Source organism: Pararge aegeria, chromosome 17 (assembly GCF_905163445.1).
Source record: "Pararge aegeria chromosome 17, ilParAegt1.1, whole genome shotgun sequence".
Taxonomy (NCBI): domain Eukaryota; kingdom Metazoa; phylum Arthropoda; class Insecta; order Lepidoptera; family Nymphalidae; genus Pararge; species Pararge aegeria.
The window spans coordinates 4,665,630-4,686,763 of record NC_053196.1 but is presented as its reverse complement, the minus strand read 5'-3'; the positions used below and the strand labels follow the sequence as shown (position 1 = coordinate 4,686,763).

At 35.3% G+C, this 21,134-nt stretch overlaps 1 protein-coding gene across 3 annotated transcripts in view; it reads right to left on the bottom strand.

Annotated features, from left to right (window-relative positions):
- The window catches only part of LOC120630905 (beta-1,4-N-acetylgalactosaminyltransferase bre-4), a 230,548-nt gene extending 215,852 nt beyond the window's left edge, over positions 1-14,696 (bottom strand). For all 3 annotated transcript variants that reach the window (XM_039900245.1, XM_039900244.1, XM_039900246.1), the window contains exon 1: positions 14,434-14,696. The gene's annotated coding sequence lies outside the window, so the exon portion shown is untranslated. The remainder of the gene's footprint in view (positions 1-14,433) is intronic.
- Positions 14,697-21,134: the final 6,438 nt, after the last annotated feature.

The window sequence follows — 21,134 nt, the reverse complement described above, 5'->3', positions numbered from 1 at the left end:
TTGTTCTTTTTTAAGCATCGCGTAGAAACAGTTTATTTGTAAGATGCGTGGCATTCAATTTAAGTGTATGCATCTAGTTCCAGTGGCGTGCATATAGCTTTTGACCAGGGTATGCATAAAGTATAAAATGGAGTAATATCAAAAAATGAGGGAATGCAATGCTTTTGCGCATGCATGAAGTGCACGCTACTGCCTAGTTCTACATATACTTTTAAGTAGTGTAAATATACTTGTAAAACTAATCGGGTATTGAAAAATTTGTTCCAAATTATGTGTTAAAAAAAATTGTAGGTAGGTAATCCTTAAGTCTTTAAACTCTCGATAACTCCTGAATTAAATGGCCGACTCGTGCCAATTTGGTACAAACAAACAAAAAGTAGTACAGATTAAGTGATTATTTTGATTGTCGTCTTTGAATCCGGTCGTATCTGGTAAGAACTTGTAACGAAAAAAAATTCTACAACAAGCAAAATAAACAGCAAAAAAGTCACGTTTGTTGTAGGGGAGTCTCCTTAAATATAAATTATATTTAAATAAAATTTCAACTCACTAACTTTCACGGTTCATGGGATACAGCATGGTGACAGAGGGACAGACACAAAGACAGACGGACTGACAGAGGACTCTCAATAATCGGATCCCGTTTTACCCTTTGGATAATCAATCAATCAAAAATACTTTATTGCAGACAAGAACAACACAGAAATCAATAAAAGAGGCCCAAGTCATTTAAATTGGTGTAACAAAGGCGGCCTTATCACTTATAAGTGATTTCTTCCAGGCAACCATTATAAAGAATTGACTCACATATGAATACTTATAGCGGTGCGCAAAGCTCTAAGAATAGATACATACATATTCATAATTACAAAAATATAAAATAAACTAATACATATTTCCCTACGGTAAAATAAACTATACTTTAAAATAAATAAAAATAAAACTACATATTTATATATTTAGGACACTCTAGTATAATATATATATACTATACTAGCGTGTCATCGTCCTGGGGAGTCCCTCAGGCATATAGTTTCCGGTTGTTCTCATTTTGCTAGGCGAATACTTGCACAGACATAATCAAGTATCTAATAATAGTATCAAAAATATAGGTACGAACCGGCGTCAGTTCTTGAAAATAGCAGTGCATTGCTCTACTGGGATCGAACGATTATTACATAACGAGAAAAAACATCCACCCCGCAAGTGGAGGGTGGATATTTTTTCTTATAAATTTTTAATAGTGTTTTATATTTTTTTTGCATTGTTAAGAATTAAAAAAAAAATGAAAATCAATAAACGATAGAAAATAAAAACTATATATAATAAATATTGGATATAATAATGTTAACGGTACAGAAAGTAAATGTGAAATTTAATAATCATACTTATAGTGTTAGGTAATAATTCTTTAAACGACTCTTAAAAATATTGTGTGTCTTAGCGTAACCATAGAAAGAAGAAACCGGACAAATATTGGACAACAATATATAAACAGCTTACTGAATCCTTCTTTACACACATCTTATTTACTTACATGGGACGCTAAGCTTCTTATTTCTACCACGGATTCGATAATACGGAAAACGTTTAGGAAATCATCTTCCTATCTAAAAAGTAAGCAACTTTTCCTTGTCTCTATAAAGGCCAGTGACGTAAACGGCAAAAGATATCGTATCTTTTAAATAAATCTTTTAAGTAAATGGTTTTTTATTTTTTTATGACTCTTATGACTATGACGCAACTTGATAACCACATTTTATTATATTAAGTAACTTGTGTTTTTTTTATCTTTTTAGGGTTCCATTAGTTTTAGGGTTTGTTGGGCTCCCATTCAAAGGTAAAATGGGAGCCTATTACTAAGACTCCGCTGCCCGTCTGTCTGCCTGTCTGTCTGTCTGTCCATCTCTCCGTCCGTTCCCCATTCTGTTTACTTGTGACAACCCTATTAAAGATAAATTACCAACACGCGCATAGTATTTACCTACGCAACGCAACGCGTACCTAATAAAGTGACAGAAGTCAATTTATTTTAATTTTACACGTGTTGTTAAGGCTGTATCTGTTTTCTTTCATAAAAAATTATGGCAGTGGTTTACTCAAAAACTATTAGGTTTCCGGTTTCACAGATAGGCCTCAGAGACAGTACATAATGTTCCTTCCTCTAAGGCCCTTAAAGTATAATTTCGATTTTCATTTATACGTTGTATAGGAGCGAAATTATTTGCCAACGGAAATCTAAGTATCGCTGTGTTATTATTTATCGGTTGTCATGCAATAAACGATGAGAAAAAAACCAGTTTCCCTGACTGATTTCGGCCACGATGGTCAATCTCGGGAGAGATTCTCCAACTATGCGTGAGATATTTTAGTGCAAAAGTGTGCGCAATAATTATAGTCATAGACCGATATGACGGAAAGGGATCAGCGCAGGAACGACAGCTTAACGTGCTCTCCACGGCACGGGAATGAATCACCGCCAATTTCCAAACTCCGGGCTGGTAATGGATGGTTTCTTGATAGAAAAACCCATTAATATTCACTGACCCGACCCGGGAATCGAACCCACGACCTCGTGATCTGTAACCAGACATGCTACCAACTAGCTAATGAGACAGTTACGTAACTGACACATTAAACTTACGTGTCGGGTTGTGACGCTTGGGTACATCAGTAGCCTTAGTATTAGATTTCTACGTACCTAATCGAAGGTCAGTTTAGTAAAATGGAATTTAAATAGCTTATTTAAGGCCCAAATTTGACTAGATGCAGCGCTCTTGACTAAAAAGGATTACGGAATTAGCGACTCTAAGTCGAGCAACACCAGGTCCATTTTGCGTTGGCGTTACAGTGTTTCGATGCGCGTAAACGACTCGACGATTGCGAGCGTGCAAATCTTTTTCGAATTTATATATTTAGGTGAATTATAAACTGATAAATACTTAATGAATTAAACGTTGAGATTATTAACACTAATTTATTTTATTCTAAAAAAGACTGAATAGGCGTATTGTGCCGAAAGTGTCAAATAAAAAAACACATCTCTGAACGAAAACATTACCCATACAATCATCATGTATTTCCATTAAGACGTTTCTAACACTATCTTATACGTTTATCCACCTGCGGCCTGTCCTTTAGAAGAAATGAAAACAACAAATTTGTAACAAAACAACTGACCTCGTTATGATTAAACTCTGTTGATTATCAAAAAGGTCTCATCGAGTCGAGATTATTCATAAATTGAAGGTAAATAATATACTCAACCGTAGGTTTTTCCTACCGCAAAAAAAAATTACGTATAGGTTGCACAAATCTTGCATCACACATCTTTACCTAAATATATAATATTATTTAAATAGTATTTGTCTACGTACTTCCAAAGAACCTAACAGAACTTTTCTTTTATCGTCAGTGAAAAATAAGTAATAAATATAATATCGTCAGTGGAATGGTTATAGCATCGCATTTTAATTTGGTTTAAATTTACACATTTGCAGCAACATTTTTGCTGCCAAAAAGGTTATAGCTTTCTTATTTATTCTGCAGTTAAATGTGAAAGTCAAATTTTTTCGCTGAAATATTTCTACGTCTCTAGCGAGTTTCGTAAATATTTTTCATAATTATTAAGCAACAATATAACATGAAATTTCTTACCGTAATTTAGTAGTAATTATTCAACTTCTAAGAATTATTATAATTTCAAAATCAAATCGATTTGGATTTTTTACAAATTTGCTTATAATTCTTATTTAACTGATGAATAGTTTTAAAGAAATAAAGTAAACTATATTTGATTCACAGCAAATGTTCATGATATTGCTTAGCAACACACCTCAGTCTTTTATTGGGATTTTCCTGGTGTCTGAGTCGTTCACATACAACTATATAAGAAACATTTGAACGGTATGATAAATCAATGTTCCAAGTATTTATCTCGTATGGGCGAAGTCTGTGCACGGCACTTCTAGACTTTAACATTATACAATGTTTATATGAAAACCGACATAATACTTCACAGGCTTTAGAGGTACATATGTACTGTCTCTGAGACTTATATAGGAAATGGAAAACTTAAAAGTTTTTGAGTAAATCCCTGCCATAGTTATCAGATAACATCACATGCAAAATTCAAATAATGTGACCTCCAAAACCAAAATTCAATGTACCTAATGAAGTGACAGAATCACTTCATTAGGTAGGCGTCGCGTAGCGAAGGTACTATACGCGTGTCGGTCTTTTATCTTCAATAGGGTTGCCATAAGTAAATACTTAGAATGTTTTGAATTCGTTTGTATGGAACAATAAATATGCTTGTTTTGATTTCATATTTTTGCAGATAAATATTTCGTGATTCGGTTAACCTTTACTGCAGAAGGATATTCTTCTACTGCAACCACATAGACACGTGTGCGATATTAAAACATTGTTTATGACGAATCCAGCCGTCCGACCTACAAAAGTTTTTACGAGTAAAATGAGCCAAAGCGGCCATTTGCAGCTCAAGTAGGTAACTATTCTTTTTTCACACTTACTTTGTTTGGCATTGTGCTTTTTTTGTTTTAATGGAATCCCAGTGTTTTGCGTTTTGATTTAACGAGTGCATTACGTTCAGCAAAATGCTATTTAATATTTATTCAGGAACAAGCTGTTAGGCGCGACGTTTTTTTCGGGGGTTTAGGAATCCCGCGGGAGTGTTTGCCGGGACAAAAAGAAGTCACAATCGGAGTGTCCAAAAATCAATATATTTAACTAGGTGTTACCCGCGTTCTTCGTCTGTTTTATTACGGTTTTCTGGGTTAAAAAGTGGCCTATTTTACTCTTCGTTATTTCCACTACCTTTATGCCAATCACGTTGATTGGTTGTCTAGTTAAGGCGTAAAGGAAGAACAAACAGACGAATCTTTACGATTAAAATATTAGTAAGGAAGTAAGGATTGAAGAAAGGTTGAAGGTTTCTACGCACATCATTCTAAACCGCTTAAATGATTAACAAAACAAGTAGCCGTTCGGTTAGCATGATTGGTAATTAGTCGCCTGTGGTTTGAAGAACAATAGCTATTGCTACGTCAAATAAATAGAATTTAATTGAATGTCTGTGTTTAAAATAACTTCTTTTTAGGATTCTTATAATATCTCTATTTGAACGGTATCGATAGCACGATAGAAACACACGTTGAAATTTTCGTAGGTTAGTACGATGGATGGAATTTAGGTTTTTAAAGGTATTAAACTTTCAATTTCAATTTATCGCACAATAAATAATGTTAGATTTATAGCACTTTTGGTGTTTATAGGTTAGTTCTAGAGCCTAAAAAACATACAAACATCTACCGATAAAGGGTTTTACTAATAGTTACCGAGGCATATAGTTATATATGCTAAGTTTTGTACGTGACAAACGTTAACCTGTATGTAATTCTTTTAGAAAAACAAAACTCTCAGTAGAGGATAAAAGAGTGTATAGGTAAATTTTACGTGTATCAGATACTGTACGCGAAATACTCAGGCAACCGCTAGTTAATAGATACTAGTTGATGCACGCGACTTCGTCCGCGAATATTTCGAACCTTAAATTAAAAAATCCCAGAAAAACCCTTTGTTTTCCCGGGACGTCCTTCGTCTGTCTTTAGGATGCAAATGATTTCTCAAAAAAAAAAAACACAAAATTTCACCAATATATGTTAAGGCATGCATAGGTAACAAGTTAAATCCCGTAGTTAACTTTTACCAACAGCTTTTTCGGAAGAAATATTACCATATATCCATCTACAAGATACAAGCTACATAACTAAATATTATCAAGATCGGTTTAACGGGTGAGCCAAATATATGTACCAAACACACTTTCAGAAAAACTTTCGCATTAACAATATTTGTATGGATTACTGCACAAGTACCAGGCGGTCAGCACGTGAAGATGCTCCAACAATCTTTTAGGTATGGAAGGACCATTCGAACAAATTGTTTTCTTACAATACAGTAGCAAATTAATTTCAGTTTTATTTATTTCTTTTCCGGGATAAATATTACCATATGTCCATCTCCAAGATACAAGCTACATGTGTACCGAATATTATCAAGATCGGTTTAACGGGTGAGCCGAATATATGTACCAAACAAACTATCAGAAAGACTTTCGCATTTACAATATTTGTATGGATTACTGCACAAGTATCAGGCGGTAAGCACGTGAAGATGCTATAAACAATCATTTAGGCATGAAGGTCCATTGGAACAAATTGTTTTCTTACAATACAATAGCAAATAAATTTCAGTTTTATTCATTTCTTAGTCTTATCTTGGCTATGAAAGGTTTTTCTACACTGACTAACAGACGACCCAAAAGGCTGAAGTGGCATATGAACATTTTAGAGAATATCCTTTGAACAGTTGAACCCCCTAGGGGTGTGCTAAGAAAGGTTTCTTTTTTCTAAATCAACCCTTAAGGAGAACATTTTTTTATAAAAGTCCGTCGTATTTAGGGTTCCTTACCCAAAGGCTAAACGGGACCCTATTACTAAGACTCCGCTGTCTGTCCGTCTGTCACCAGGCTGTATCTCATGAACCATGATAGTTAGACACTTGAAATTTTCACCACAATTACTGATAAACAGGATAAAATTAATATTTCAGGGATGGGAGGGAACCTCCTACATATGCTGTTTTTATAGAATGTGCGCGAGTCCGACTCACAAATAAAGTAAATTGATTTGAGACTTTTGTTCACCAAATAATTATGGAGAAAAAACTTTGAAAGTTTTTTGATAGTGATTATTCAAATTATATCCGTAAATTTGGTATTTATTTGACTTTAATTTATGGCGAAAAACATTTCTTAACCACACAGATTATCAGAGGTTTTTTAGCAAAATACGCGCAGGGCCAGACCAGACCAGCGAAAATTTTAAAACCATGAATTCCCAGAACGTCCCCGTCGGGGATCGAGCCTAGACCTCTTACTTATTAGACCATAGTGTTTGTCACTGCGCTAAGAGGAGTGACAGATAATAAACGTAATAAATGTTGCGTAGCATCAGAATAGTAACGCAGTTTTTTGTCACACCTCAACTTACAATTCCTTCAAATATCTTACTTGACTGTGAGATGGTGTTGTATGGAGATAATTTTTAGCGAATAAAGATTTTTTAGAGTATTGAATTTAATAAAAGCGTGAGGTTGCTGCGTTACTGTACCGAAGCTATGTCAGTTTTACTATCGGAAAACCTCAGAGGCGGAGTGGTTTATATTTACCGATAAAATAACTACGAAACCAAACACGGTAATTTCTCTAACGACATAATAAAACGTCGATTCCATCAACTGTTTGCCGATAACTTAATGATGGGTATAATTTATTATGTAATGGCGAACCATTTTCTAAAACGATTAGTGCCATACCATTTGATACTAACTGTGACAGTTATTGCTGGCATAAAAACATTATTTTTGCACCTACGAAATAAAGTTATTTATAACTGACTGAGGGCATTGAGGACAACTACAGGCCATGAGCTTCCTGGTATTTTTTATTTAACCGTATACGCAAATGCTTCTTAAATCTCTATCATTTAATGATTTTTTTTTTATTCCTAACAATGCTTGAAAAAAACACTATTAAAAATTTATAAGAAAAAACATCCACCCTCCGCTTGCGGGGCTTTTGAATGCCCAAGCGGTCAGGGCTCCAGAGTGAGGAACCTCCTCACAATACTCGCCGATTCAAGGACTACTGCCTTCTGTATCCGACCCTTGATCCAACAACCAAGCAAAAGCTTCTTAAGATGTTGGTCGAAGCTTTCCGCGAGATAACCATTGACTGAAACGACAATCGGAACAATAAAGTTCGACCTACTTATTATTACCAAATGATGCTCATAACCACACGAATTTTCCTTAACCTGCCATGGATAAAATACTCACCTATAAAGAACTTTATGCTAATGTTTGAGCAAACAAATAAATAAACTTTCGCATTTTATAATATTAAAATATTAAGTAAGGATTAATAAAAGAGTTCGTTATTTAAAGCAGTAATAGCCTAATAGGTACACGTAGGCTTTCCTTCCGTGGAGACCGAGTTTGAGCCCCGGCACGCTCCACTTTTCGGAGTTACGTACGTTTTTTACTTAAACAATTTAAATACCACTTGCTTTAAACGGTGAAGAAAAATAATCGCGAGGAAACCTGCAGTCAAGAGTTACAAACAGACATACTTGCCGTTTCAAAAGTGCTTATAAGTATTACGCCTGCTTGAAATAAATGAATTGTAGCATTTGAATTTGAACAATAACTAAATTTGCTTTTTGACTTCAACTCTTGGACTCCACTTTTTCTGTTGATTGTGATCGAACTCGGTAAAGAGAAGCTATATTCTTATCCTCAACGCTTCAGTAGCCTAAAACAGTCCACTAAAGACTAAAGTATAGACTAAAGGCCACTCCCAAAGGAGTTATGTTCCCCATAATCAACACGCTGGGCAAACGGGTCGGTAATTGCAGAAGATTGAAGTAGTAGCACAGATTACGCTGCTGCCCGTAATACTCCCTTTAATGATGTCGTGGGACAGGACAGGTAGAGACAACTGTATTCGGAACTACCATCACCAGACGGAGTTTTACGATGTTAAGTATTGTATACTAGATATTTCTATTATATGGTGACAAGTTTCTCTTTAAATATTGCAATACAATCTTCTTCTTCTTCTGCTTGCGGCTCAGGTTCGTCTGGTCCCTGGTGTCACGTCGACCGGCTACGATCTATTGTGACGCCGCTGTCTAGATCTCCCAGCAAGCGTTGGTCGCCTTCAGGAAAAGCAGCACTTTCCTTGCTGGAAGAAATTTAGCATCCTCTGGTTGCATTATGTGTTTCCCCAAAAGAGTGCTGCGTTTATGCATCAGCGCGGGGCAGGAACAGATCAAATGCAGCGGCGTCTCCGCAGCCTCCTTACAGAGTCTACATAGATCTGTGTCCTGCAGCTTTAGGTTGAACATGTGTCTATTAAGCCCACAGTGCCCCGTAAGAGCTCGCACTAGTATGCATAGGTTTTTTCTGCATTACAATACATATAGTTTATATTTCTTTACATTACAATACCAAGGCTGGAGTTCTTTGCGTTCCTCATAAAATACCAAGCATCCTTACGTATTATGTTTTACACAACACTTCGTGTGGAACTAATATTCAATGTAATTAGCATTTGTATTACGCGTTTTGTATGAGTTTCATGCTGCAATCACAGACATGGAGAAAATAGACGGAGATCATGGGAAAATCAAATTTAACTTCACTTCCCCTCAACTGTTTTTTTTTATTCCACTTCACATCACAGTTCAGCTCTTGACTGCAATTTCACCTGTTGATAAGTGGAAGTGATAAGTGGAGTGTCTAAGAGGTAACAGGCTAATGTGTTAGGGGGAATGTCAGTTGTATTAAAACAATACCCTAATCAGTTTCCATGCGCCATCGTCGCGCCGGGAACGCTTAATCTCTTGGCACTACATCTTTGTCGGTAGGGTGGTAACCAGCCACGGCGAAAGGTTCTGACGTGACCAGACCAGAGAAAATTAAAAAATCTCGCTGATGCGCCCGATTGCGGGATGTCGTGAAATCGTCGTACAGTAAAAACTTTTAAAAGAAACCTTGTTTGTGTACCTGGTTTAACATAGTAAACCTTTTATATTTTATTATTTTTTTTCACCTGGATTGTTGTTTTGACAAAATGCTAAACTAGCTGGAGGACGAACAAACTGAGAGCCCGTAAGTGCTAATGCGTGGAGTCGATGCTAAGTGCTAACACAATTTAGCGTAGTACGCTGACCGTTGACTCACCAGCCGTGCAGTAAACATTTTGTGATAAAAGCCAACATAGTCTTTACAGCCACGCCACTGGGTTCCCTTACTACTGAGTCCAGTAAGGGACATTTCTAGGTCCCGCACTTCCCACACGATAACTCTAAATAAACGGCTTTGTCGCACCAAACCATCCTCACTATGGAATACTAAAGCCGACGAAACTTAATGAAAACACGCCTAACACTGGGCTACTGCTACTGCTATATGATTATGGCTGAAAGTATGGAGTTAAGCAGACCTAGCCTTATCTGTTCTCCGATGTTTTCATTTATCGTTCTCCGTCTATATTCCGTTTACTCCGTTGTTAAAATGTATATCAGACGGAAACTTCTTCCTCCCAAAGTACCTCTATAATCACATGTGCTAGTTACACTTCTCACGAGATTGCTTTGGAATATGTACACAGTATTATTATTTTAATATAATTGCATAGATGATTAATATTTGCTAACCATATTAAAGGAGCTGGCATTCAGCGTGCGATGGAAGGAGCTAATGAGTTTCTACGAGATCAAATCAGAAATGATCAGCCCGACATAGCTTAACGAGTCGCAAAGCTGACGGGCTAATGTGTGGGCTTCGGGTACATAGCTGAGAGAACCAATGGACGTCGGGGTCCGAAGATGCTAGAGTGGGACATTGCACTGAAAAACGCAGTGTTGGTAGACCCCCCACGAGAGGACCGACATACATTGAGTCGCAGGAGGTCTCTGGATGCAAGCTCCACAAAACTGTTCGTACAAAAAAGACCCATGTTACCAGTAGTGGACGTCGTGAGGTAAAGATTATGTTATGTTTTATGTGTCGCAGGATAGTATGAAAACCTAAGTTCTGACCTAGCTTAACCTAAGAAAGGAAAAGGAAGGAAGCAACTTAAGAAAGGAATGCAAAATCTTTTGAGTTTCCAAATATACGCTCCATTGCTGTCCTAGGTTTTATGCAGACTCGATTAGGTCAATTATCCAAGTCGACATATTAAACAAGTAGCTACGTAATAATAGAAATAGAATAATATTAACGTTCAGTTCAGTTTAATTATTATAATTTATACCGGACATAAAATAGATCGTAACTATTAGGTACGAGTTTATTTCAAATCACCGCTGTTTGTTTTACATATAAATAGAGAGCCAAAAAGCAAGTCTGTGACCTGATGCTTAGATCACCGCCGTTAAACATCTTCAGCAACAGAGTAATCTATGCGTCCATACAACCCCAAATCGCAGTTTCTCTTGCCGCCTAGCGATTTAGTGTTTCAGAACGACGCCTTTTAGAAACTGAATATGGCAGTTACTAGCCATATCAACAGGTTAGCCTGCTTCCATCTTTTATCATTTCTTACCAGTAGGTCAGATAGCAGTCGAATCGAATCAAAAAAACTACAATCAAACAAGTCGAGGGGAGACTCGGGACACTGGATATTGTGTGGAAATCCCATCAACCTTGTAACCAATTTACATTTAATTCTATCGGTCACTTTGGTCATTCTATCGGTAAAAATTATGATATTGATTTAGAGGAACTATTATCTTTATATATATATTTCTTGTGTGCGTGTGTATGTCACTGAACTCCTCCTAGACGGCTGGACCGATTTGAATGAATTTTTCGGTACGTGTTTGGATGGCACCCTGGATGGTTTAGATTCACAAATCAGTCCGACAGATGGCGCTGGGGTCAGCTAGTATTATGATAAATAATTAACATGAAGTAACATCGGAATAGTTAAACACTGTATGTTTTTTCCCGCTCTGATATTTGATAGTTGCTCTTTGTTGAAAATTGATAATGCACTATGTGAATGACGTTTTTAAGACACTAATTGTAAATGTATATTTATTATATGCAATAACCAACACATGTTAAATGTGGTATATAATATGTACGCACTTAAACGATAAGTTTCTGGCGTTGATAACAATTTTTTTTTCACTAAAATAACTTAACGAGTCGCTTAGATGAAATGGAACCTAATTCGGAGAATCCTTGGTACTGAAATGGTAATCCCGTTTATTGTGAATAGTCTATAACAGTCCACTGCTGAACTAGAGGCCTCTCCCAACGGGAGGGTTTGCCCATAATCGCCACGCTAGGCAGACGGTTTGGTGATCGCAGTAGATCGCAATAGATTGTAATAGAAGCAAAGTATTATTTACGCATAGGGCCAATGTACATAATCTCAGAAATAAATACAAAATAAATATTTGGCGGCCAAGAACTTAGACCTATGGTAATAAAAACATTTTGTGTGAAGGTGCTCATGCATACTATAAATTACCAAACTCAATAAAATAATGTAATAACATGAACATTTTTAAAAAAGTTAGCTAAAGGATTATATCCTAGAAAATATTGATAAATTTTCACTTTATCTAGAATTCCTAATTTATAACTTCACCACAGAAATACTTTTAGACATAATATAATGTGTGCATGCGTTCTGTGTAGATTTTAAGAATTAATTGTAAACCTATCATCTCTTTTAAGTGAACAGTATACAGTTCTTTTTGAGAAATAAATATCTTTAAACCGAAGTATGCTGCCCGTTTTCCGTTATATTTCCTCAGTCGCGTAGTAAACACCCGCGGGAGAAGGATGGGTGGTGGGGACTGTGATGCTGTGTGGTGGTCACCACACAGCATTGTTAATTAAGCTCTTGCGGTAACTGCTTCATTGTTCTTTTAGGAAATCAGGAAAGGTCAAAATCAACTTCATTCTTCTGGATAGGATGAGGTGAGGAAACTGGAAGAAAATTACAATATTTTAAATCATTATCATCATCAACCAATCACTGGCCCACTACAGGGCACGGGTCTCGTCTCTGAATGAGAAGGGCGCAGGCCGTAAACCGTAGTATTCTTAATTGTTACATTTTAATGTAACAATTAAGAACTTGTGTATCCGCAACAATTAGTAACATTGGTCTTTGTAACTTTAATATCTACATAGAATTTAATTAATAACTACTTATGAGTGGTTCCCACAGGTACCTTTGAGCATTTTAAACCCATAACATCTCAAGTTATCTTGCTTAATTTGAATAATCAAAAAATGTGAATTGATTGGTTTAACAAACAATTAAATTTTCACATACGGTTTGCTCTTTATACATAGTTTGTTAAATGGATGCTGATGTGTAATGGCTTATTTGTTTGTGTTATACGTGAGTGTCTTTGGTGTTCATTTTTATGTAGTTCTTACCCTCACCTCACAATAATGGAAATAATATGCTTCTAAGGAGCCTGTACAGCTAGTTTGAATAAAGAAGTTTCAATATTTGAGTTGCTACAATATAGTATCAAGAATATTTACAAACTCTCACAGTTAAATCATGTAAATACATTACATTGAAACATTTGAAGTCCATAAGTTTAACAGCATCCTAGGTAAATTCTAGGTAACTGGATAAAAGTCAATTCCTAGGTTCAATAAATATGAGTTTAATATAACTGGCATACACTTAACAGGTTCCCAATTAGATCAAGTATAAGTTGTCTCAAGTAAAAAGTGTGTCTTACATTAGGCGGTCGTTAAAATTGTATACAAATGACTTTGTACATTTGAAAGCTTTACCTATCATTTTATGCATTATCTACTGCGCCTGCATAGATTTGTTTTCTCCACTTATAAAGTAGCTTATTTTATATTCCAGCTACGAAATTTCATTACATTGCTGCAATCTAGCACTTCACGTTTATGATGTTATATTATAAATGATACATTAAAGAAATGTCTATTATTAGCTTACATAATGTCACTCATTTGCATGAATTTTTTAATATGTCTACACAGTTTGAACTTTTTGCTAAATGACTACCGGAAATAAAATAAATTATTAGTACATATTAGAATACAGATGTTTGATGATAGATGATTGATTTGATTATAGATGATTCTCTTACCACAGGTATTATACGAGATAACTAAGGGAATATGACTGAGAATGGGCAGCAGCATATTTTGTGCTACTTTTACCATCTACTGTGATCTACCTGTAGGACGGGTGTGTATTGCTAGAATTTTGAAAAACAGAAAAAGCAATGAACATAGATTTGCAGCAGTGTAAAGGGATACAAAAAATATATTTAAACGATTAGTTTGCACCATTTAAAATGAAGAAGATTAAAATTAGATTATTAAATTTTGATTCTTGAGATTAAAATGAGAATACTAAGTTTAAATAAAGTAAACTTAGCAGTATCTGTAATCTCTATATTTATTTAATTTATGATTTACAGAAACTTTTCATCGTCATTTGATCACAGCATCTCGACTTTTTAAAACATAAGTATTAAATAATATTAAAACATAAACAGGAATTGAAAAGAAATTAATTGGCAAAAACTGTTCTACCTCTAAATCTTTGGTGAATATATCAGTGATCAATGGCTATACATCCTATTTGGATTGCATAAACTGCTTACGCCATTTAAAGTGTAGAATGGAATAATTTATTGAAAAAAAAACACCTAAGCAATGCTTCCTATGAAGGACTTCTAAATATAGACATCACGCATACACGGCTTCGATGTTTACATTAAAACCATTGTAAATAAACAAAACTATAGGAAAACTAACCTTTAAGACCATCCAGTGGAGAATTTTGGTAAACTTGCGCCAAAAACTGGATCAAATTTGCACACAAAAACTGACCCAGTCCAAAAAAATCACTGCTTAATAAAACACATATGTTCCCGCTATTCATACAGGTTCATGAGACGATACCTTGCTAATAATATAGGATATTTGACACTCCGAATAAATAAAATATAGTGAAAGTGCGAAAATACGTTTTCGGAAATCAAGAATGTACACAGCTGGCCGCCTACTACCTACCGCAAACTGCAATATTCAACTGACGTTTATCAAAGTGACGCTCGAAGTTGCTAGCTAAAAAAGCGTGATCTCCTTGACAATAATAATTAGAAGCTGCCTTACAGCCGGCTTAAGCTAAACAATGAAAATTAACTTATTAAGGCACCAGCATATTACACTCTCAGAAACACTTGCATGCACGTGCTAGTTGCATATCGTAACCTGGCATATCTCAATGTTATACTACTTAACCTTTTATTGTATGTCATGTTAACAAATTATTAATTTTAAGTAAACCTTACGACAGTGAAACAGCACTGTGTTAATATTTGAAATGAATAAATTAAAATAAATTTGTCCAGCTTTTTTCCTTGAGTTAAGGTATAATAAATTTATTTTAATTTAAGTTCAAAAGAATATCCATTTTGGAAGAACAGTGAAGTACGTGACTTTTTGTGCCCCTTTTAAATAGGGAAATCTGTTAGATATGGTAACACAGGAAACGTTTGATAGGAACGTTCCGATCTATGCATATAAATCGCAGGTTTGAGTCCCGGGGCATCTCGTGTCTCGAAGTCTCGGGACTTTCCGTAATTTTAGTTGTCTCGAGTCCTGGGACTTTCTAATTGAGACTGGAGTCGAGACAAGATTGTCGAAAGTGTTATGTAATAATTATTATTTTCAAATAATTGTAGGAGCCTAGCGCCATCATTTAGGCTGCCTGCTCATACGTGAATATAATTGCCAATATTCTGCATATTATCAATAATATTTGCTATGTGCCCACGTTTAATACAACCCCTATAAAGTGTTGCTCTGTTTATAGGCGATAATTTTCCACTTTCCATTAGGTGAGTCGTCTGCTTGGTCCGTAAATTATAACTATTAAAAAAAACGTGTATTGTATGCATATATAAAATATCCTTGGTATCAAATTCATAAATAAAATAATAATAATAATAAATAAACAAACTACGACAATACACACACATCGCCATCTAGCCCCAAAGTAAGCGTAGCTTGTGTTATGGGTACTGAGATAGCTGATGAATATTTTTTTATGAATATAATACACATAAATACTTATAATATACTTATAATATACAGACACTGAAAAACATTCATGTTCATCACACCAACATTTTCCAGTTGTGGGAATCGAACCCACGGCCTTGGACTCAGAAAGCAGGGTCGCTGCCCACTGCGCCACTCGGCCGTCAATTCAAATTTAAATTCAAAATTTTTTATTCATGTAGGCCTTTCACAGGCACTCACGAAGCATTCATACATATATATATAATAACCCAACTATCCACTTCTGTCTTCTATTCAATTTAATCTTTATTTAAATACATAATAATAACCTTTGTTAGTTGATTAAATAAATAATAAATAAATATACTAAGACAATACACACACCGCCACCTAGCCCCAAAGTAAGCGTAGCTTGTGTTATGGGTACTAAGATGACTGATGAATATTTTTAGGAATTATATATAAATAAATACTTAGAAAATACATATAAACACCCAGACACTGAAAAACACTTATGCTCATCACACAAACATTTTCCAGTTGTGGGAATCGAACCCACGGCCTTGGACTCAGAAAGCAGGGTCGCTGCCCACTGCGCCAGTCGGCCGTCGAATTTATTTTAAAAATATATTCGAATGTGGATATATGCGGTTGTTTTATGGTCAGAGAGAATGTATATGATAACACCTCTGTTGAATTAAACTATGTAAGGTTTTTGTTTATTTTACCTAATCGTATCAAAGTAACTCCCGTAAGTGTACTTCCCTCTTCGGTGTAGAAGTTACAAAAATCATTATTGAACGCTTAAATATCAGGCACCTGGCCCTATTAAAACAAATATTAAATCTATTAATAGTCTATAAGCGGATATGATCATCAGTTTAGTTGGCACCCCGTTGATGAACTATTTCTGAGCATCATTTTCTACATTTGGATTTATATCGACCAATATGTGAGTGAACAGGTGATGTAGCGTCACGGACTCCACTTTGTACACCAAAGAGGATAATCCTTCTTTTGTACTCGTATATCTACCTTTTGTCGAGCATAGGAGATGTTATCTGAAAAAAAAGATCTATTTTTATTTCGTAATGAATAAATAAGTTTGTTTGGTATATCATCAATTTTTATTGTCACATTTATTTTCTGCTTGTTGTTTATTTGTTACTAGCTGTTACCCGCGACTTCGTCTGCCTTTGTTTTTATTTTTTGATGTGGCATTCAATTTAGTTGTAGTTCTATAAAGTTTGGTATTCTTATAAAGAAAAACTGGTGTATTTTTAAAACAAAAACACATATTATAACCTCTTTAGTACAAAAAAAATTATTTAAATCGGTTGTCATTTGTCGGAGTTATGGTGTAAAAGCGTCAAAAACTTTCATCCCCTCTCCCAAAGGAACTGAGCTTAATGTCAGGATAAAAAGTATCCTATGTTACTTCTAATACTTCCAAGAATATGTGTACAAAGTTTCATGAGGATCGGTAGTAAGTAGTTTTTGCGTGAAAGCGTAACAAACAAACTTACATTGATATTTATAATATTTAGCAAATAGGGATTGTCTCAATGCTGAGTATACCTCTTAAAAAAGAAAAATTATATTTATTTAGTGCTAGCTGTGCCCCGCGGTTTCACCCGCGTCAACTACGAATATAGTGCTACATAATTTACAATTTCCTGAATACAGCCTACCAAACGCAGATTATTTTCTATCGGTTCTAGACATACAAACAAACGGTTAAGGTTTAGTGTATAATCAAATTAAAAAAAAAAATCAAAATTTCTTTATTCATGTAGGTTATCACAGGCACTTATGAAGCTTTCGTACATATATGTTTACATAATAATAGCCTCTATTAACAATCTTATAAATTACATTTCACCTTATTCTACTTAGTACTACCAAAATATTTATTTTATTTAGTAAAGTAATTATAATAATTATACAACAAAATGCGTACCTTATATTGGTGTGTATGTAATAAATGTATGAAATGGTGCAATTTAAAATCTACTGTCCCTGATTTAGGTAAAAATCTTTATTACAGGCGACAGTCCACTCCTTAAATTTGTTTTCTCGATTATTGAGTGTGTGAGTTTGCGTCGCGTTGGTACTTGTACTCGCGTATATGTTTGCTTATACAAGATAATTATTATATTAAATTATATCTTAATATATATAAATCTCCTGTCACGATGTTTGTCCGCGATGGACTCCTAAACTACTTAACCGATTTTAAATTAAATTGGCACACCGTGAGCAGTCTGGTCCAACTTAAGAGATAGGATAGCTTAGATCTTTAATTATAGTCGCAATTTTATTTTATTGCAAATTATTTGTCTTTAATTAATTGACAGTCACATGTTATATAGTACTACTATACTCATTTAAGGCTTAGCGATACTGAATACTTTAAAAACAAAATCAAACGCAGACGAAGTCGCGGGCAACAGCTAGTATACATATAGAAATTTGTTTTGCGTGTGACTGTGTGTGTGTGTGTGTGTGTGTTTGTATGTATTTTAGTAAAGAGACTTTATAATCGACTTAGGTATGCGTGCATGAAGTACCTACTTATCGGAGCTGCAATCACATAAACATTGACAATAGTGTTAGACGCATCAAATGTTAGTCAAGCGTGCTAGGCAAGCAAAGTTCCTTTAAGCCAGTAAATATTCACCTGGCATGTTTGCAGTGGCGGGCACTTCAAGCATGCAAAAGCAGTGCTTACCCTAAAATTGATATTTAACTCGTATAGGAAGAGGATTTTGCTGTTTTATGCAACTGTATGCATACCTTAGCAAGAAACTTACTGCACGCCACTGCATGTTTGCATATACTTATTACGTGTTCAGTGAGCGCTTTGCTTTCCGATCACTGAGGGGCAGTGGCGTGCATAGAGGGTATGCACAGGGTATGCAGACAATATTAAATGAACAAAATCTTTAGTAAGAGTTCTAAAAAACTTAAGGATAGGCATTGTAAGAGTTATAAAAAGCCTACCCTTATGTATTTATAACTCGTACTGGAGATTTTCTTCATTTTATATCATCTACATACCCTTTGCATACCCTCTATGCACGCCACTGCTGAGGGGTTTAGTCCTGTTTCTCAAACAACATTAACAAGATCTTCACAAAATGTGGGCATAATCAAATTAATAACAAAACCTTCGCAATGAAAGAAAATATATTTAAATCAGTTGTTGGCGTATCCCGAATTAATTCTATTGTTTATCGGGATGAATACTATCGTACGTATTAAACTATATATATATCGGATATCGGATATCAATGTACCAATTTCACTAAAAACGTTCAGTAGCGTGATGCGCGCACAAATCAGCAGACATACAGACAAACAGATACACAGAAAACAGACAATAATTACAAATATTTCATTTATGCATATTTGCTTTCTATTACTTATTTCTCATGTTATTTTTTGGCGTAAATCTTTAATGTACAGACTCAGCTAGTCTACGATTTATAAAAGGGAAAAGTAAAAAGCAAACTTTCCGCGAGAAACTTGTACTTACCTATAGACTATAGAATATAGAATGGATTGCATTTTTCTACAATAATTACTAGTTAGTATAATCCTTTTATATTTCTAATATTGATCCTTGATATGAAATCCTTGCTGTATGCAGGTTCAAACTTAGGAAAAAATATTTATTACTGACGGCCGACTGGCGCAGTGGGCAGCGACCCTGCTTACTGAGTCCAAGGCCGTGGGTTCAATTCCCACGACTGGAAAATGTTCCTGTGATAAACATGAATGTTTTTCAGTGTCTGGGTGTTTATATGTATATTATAAGTATTTATTTATATTACTCAAAAAATATATATATTCATCAGTTATCTTAGTACAAATAACACAAGCTACGCTTACTTTGGGACTAGATGGCGGTGTGTGTATTGTCGTAGTATATTTATTTATTTATTTACTCCAGTTTTCAAAAGGTGGTATTTACTGGTTGTGCCGTATGGTGACGGCAGATCAGAATACAGCTGTCAGCACCCCTCTTCTTCCCGCGGGCAACAGCGTCCTCTGTGCTACTACAACTATCTACTGGGATCACCAACCCGCCTGCCCAGCGTGGTGATTGTGGGCTAGTCCTCCAGTCGGGAGAGGCCTTTAGTCCAGCAGTGGGCTATAATAGGCTGTGGATGATGATGATGATGATGATTTACTAGTTTCTCGCGAAAATTTTGCTTTTTACTTGTCCCTTTTATTTAGGTTCAACCATAGAATAATTCTTCTATTTGATTTAATTTTGATGACGTAATTTAGCATTGGAACTATTATAGGCAAATATGTAGCGCAGTGGGTAGGAGCTCGACTTCGCTTTCCGGGGCCGAATTCGAATCCCAGCACGCACCTCTAACTTTTCTAAGTTTAAGTAATTAAAAATACCACCTGCGTGCGTTTAAGTGTTTAAAAATACCACCTGCTTCGACGGTGAAGGAAACCAGCACGCCTGAAAGTTCTACGTAATGTTCTCAAAGGTATGTGGAGACCACCAATCCGCACTGGGCCAGCGTGGTTGACTACGGCCTTAACCCCTTCTCATTGTGGGAGAAGAAATGTGCCCTGTAGTCGCCTGGTAATGGGTCGATATGATGATGTAACGAGTATCCTAAATAGTACCTAATGATCAATGTGTACGTTTCATACGAGGTTTTTTTATCATAATTGCGACGAAAAACAGGCAGAAAAAATTTTAAATACATTTTTAAACACAAGCAAAATCTAATGCTCTGCTTTACAACTTAAACTGGACATTTTAGATTATCAATAATCAACCAAATAACGGAAAATATTCGCGCGGCAATGCTAGACATACAGGCTACAGGCTACAGCCTATAGTAAAATATTATATTAAAGGTAATATTATAGTATTTAAAACATTAAACATTATATCATATGTGAATAATTTGATCAATTATATTAAATAAGAAGGTACAATATATAGGTTTGTACGTTTAAGAAAATGCTTACTATTTATAGCCGCAACAAAAACGCTGTGTTGGTATTGAAAGATGTATAGGAATAAACTATAGAGACAGTAATATTATATTCGAATTGTACTAAAATTAGTAAACAGTAATAGAAGTTTGTGATGAACAACTCATAAATAAAACAGGGAGTGAAATGATGCTAATTACCAATCGGATTTTATCAGATTCGCTGACGATATAAAAGCCAAAAATGTCTGTGAACATTAAAGAATAGCTCATCAAGTCATACATCTGGAGCATAGCGTTATATGCATGAGAGAAGTGGACTTTTACCTACAGGGAACTGCTGGAAGCATTCGAAATGCTGTATTGGCGCCGAATGGAGAGAATATTGCCAAAGTTCTCTGGTGTGGAGTATAAAGATTGAAGAAATTATAAATTACACCATACAAATTCTCCTGCTTT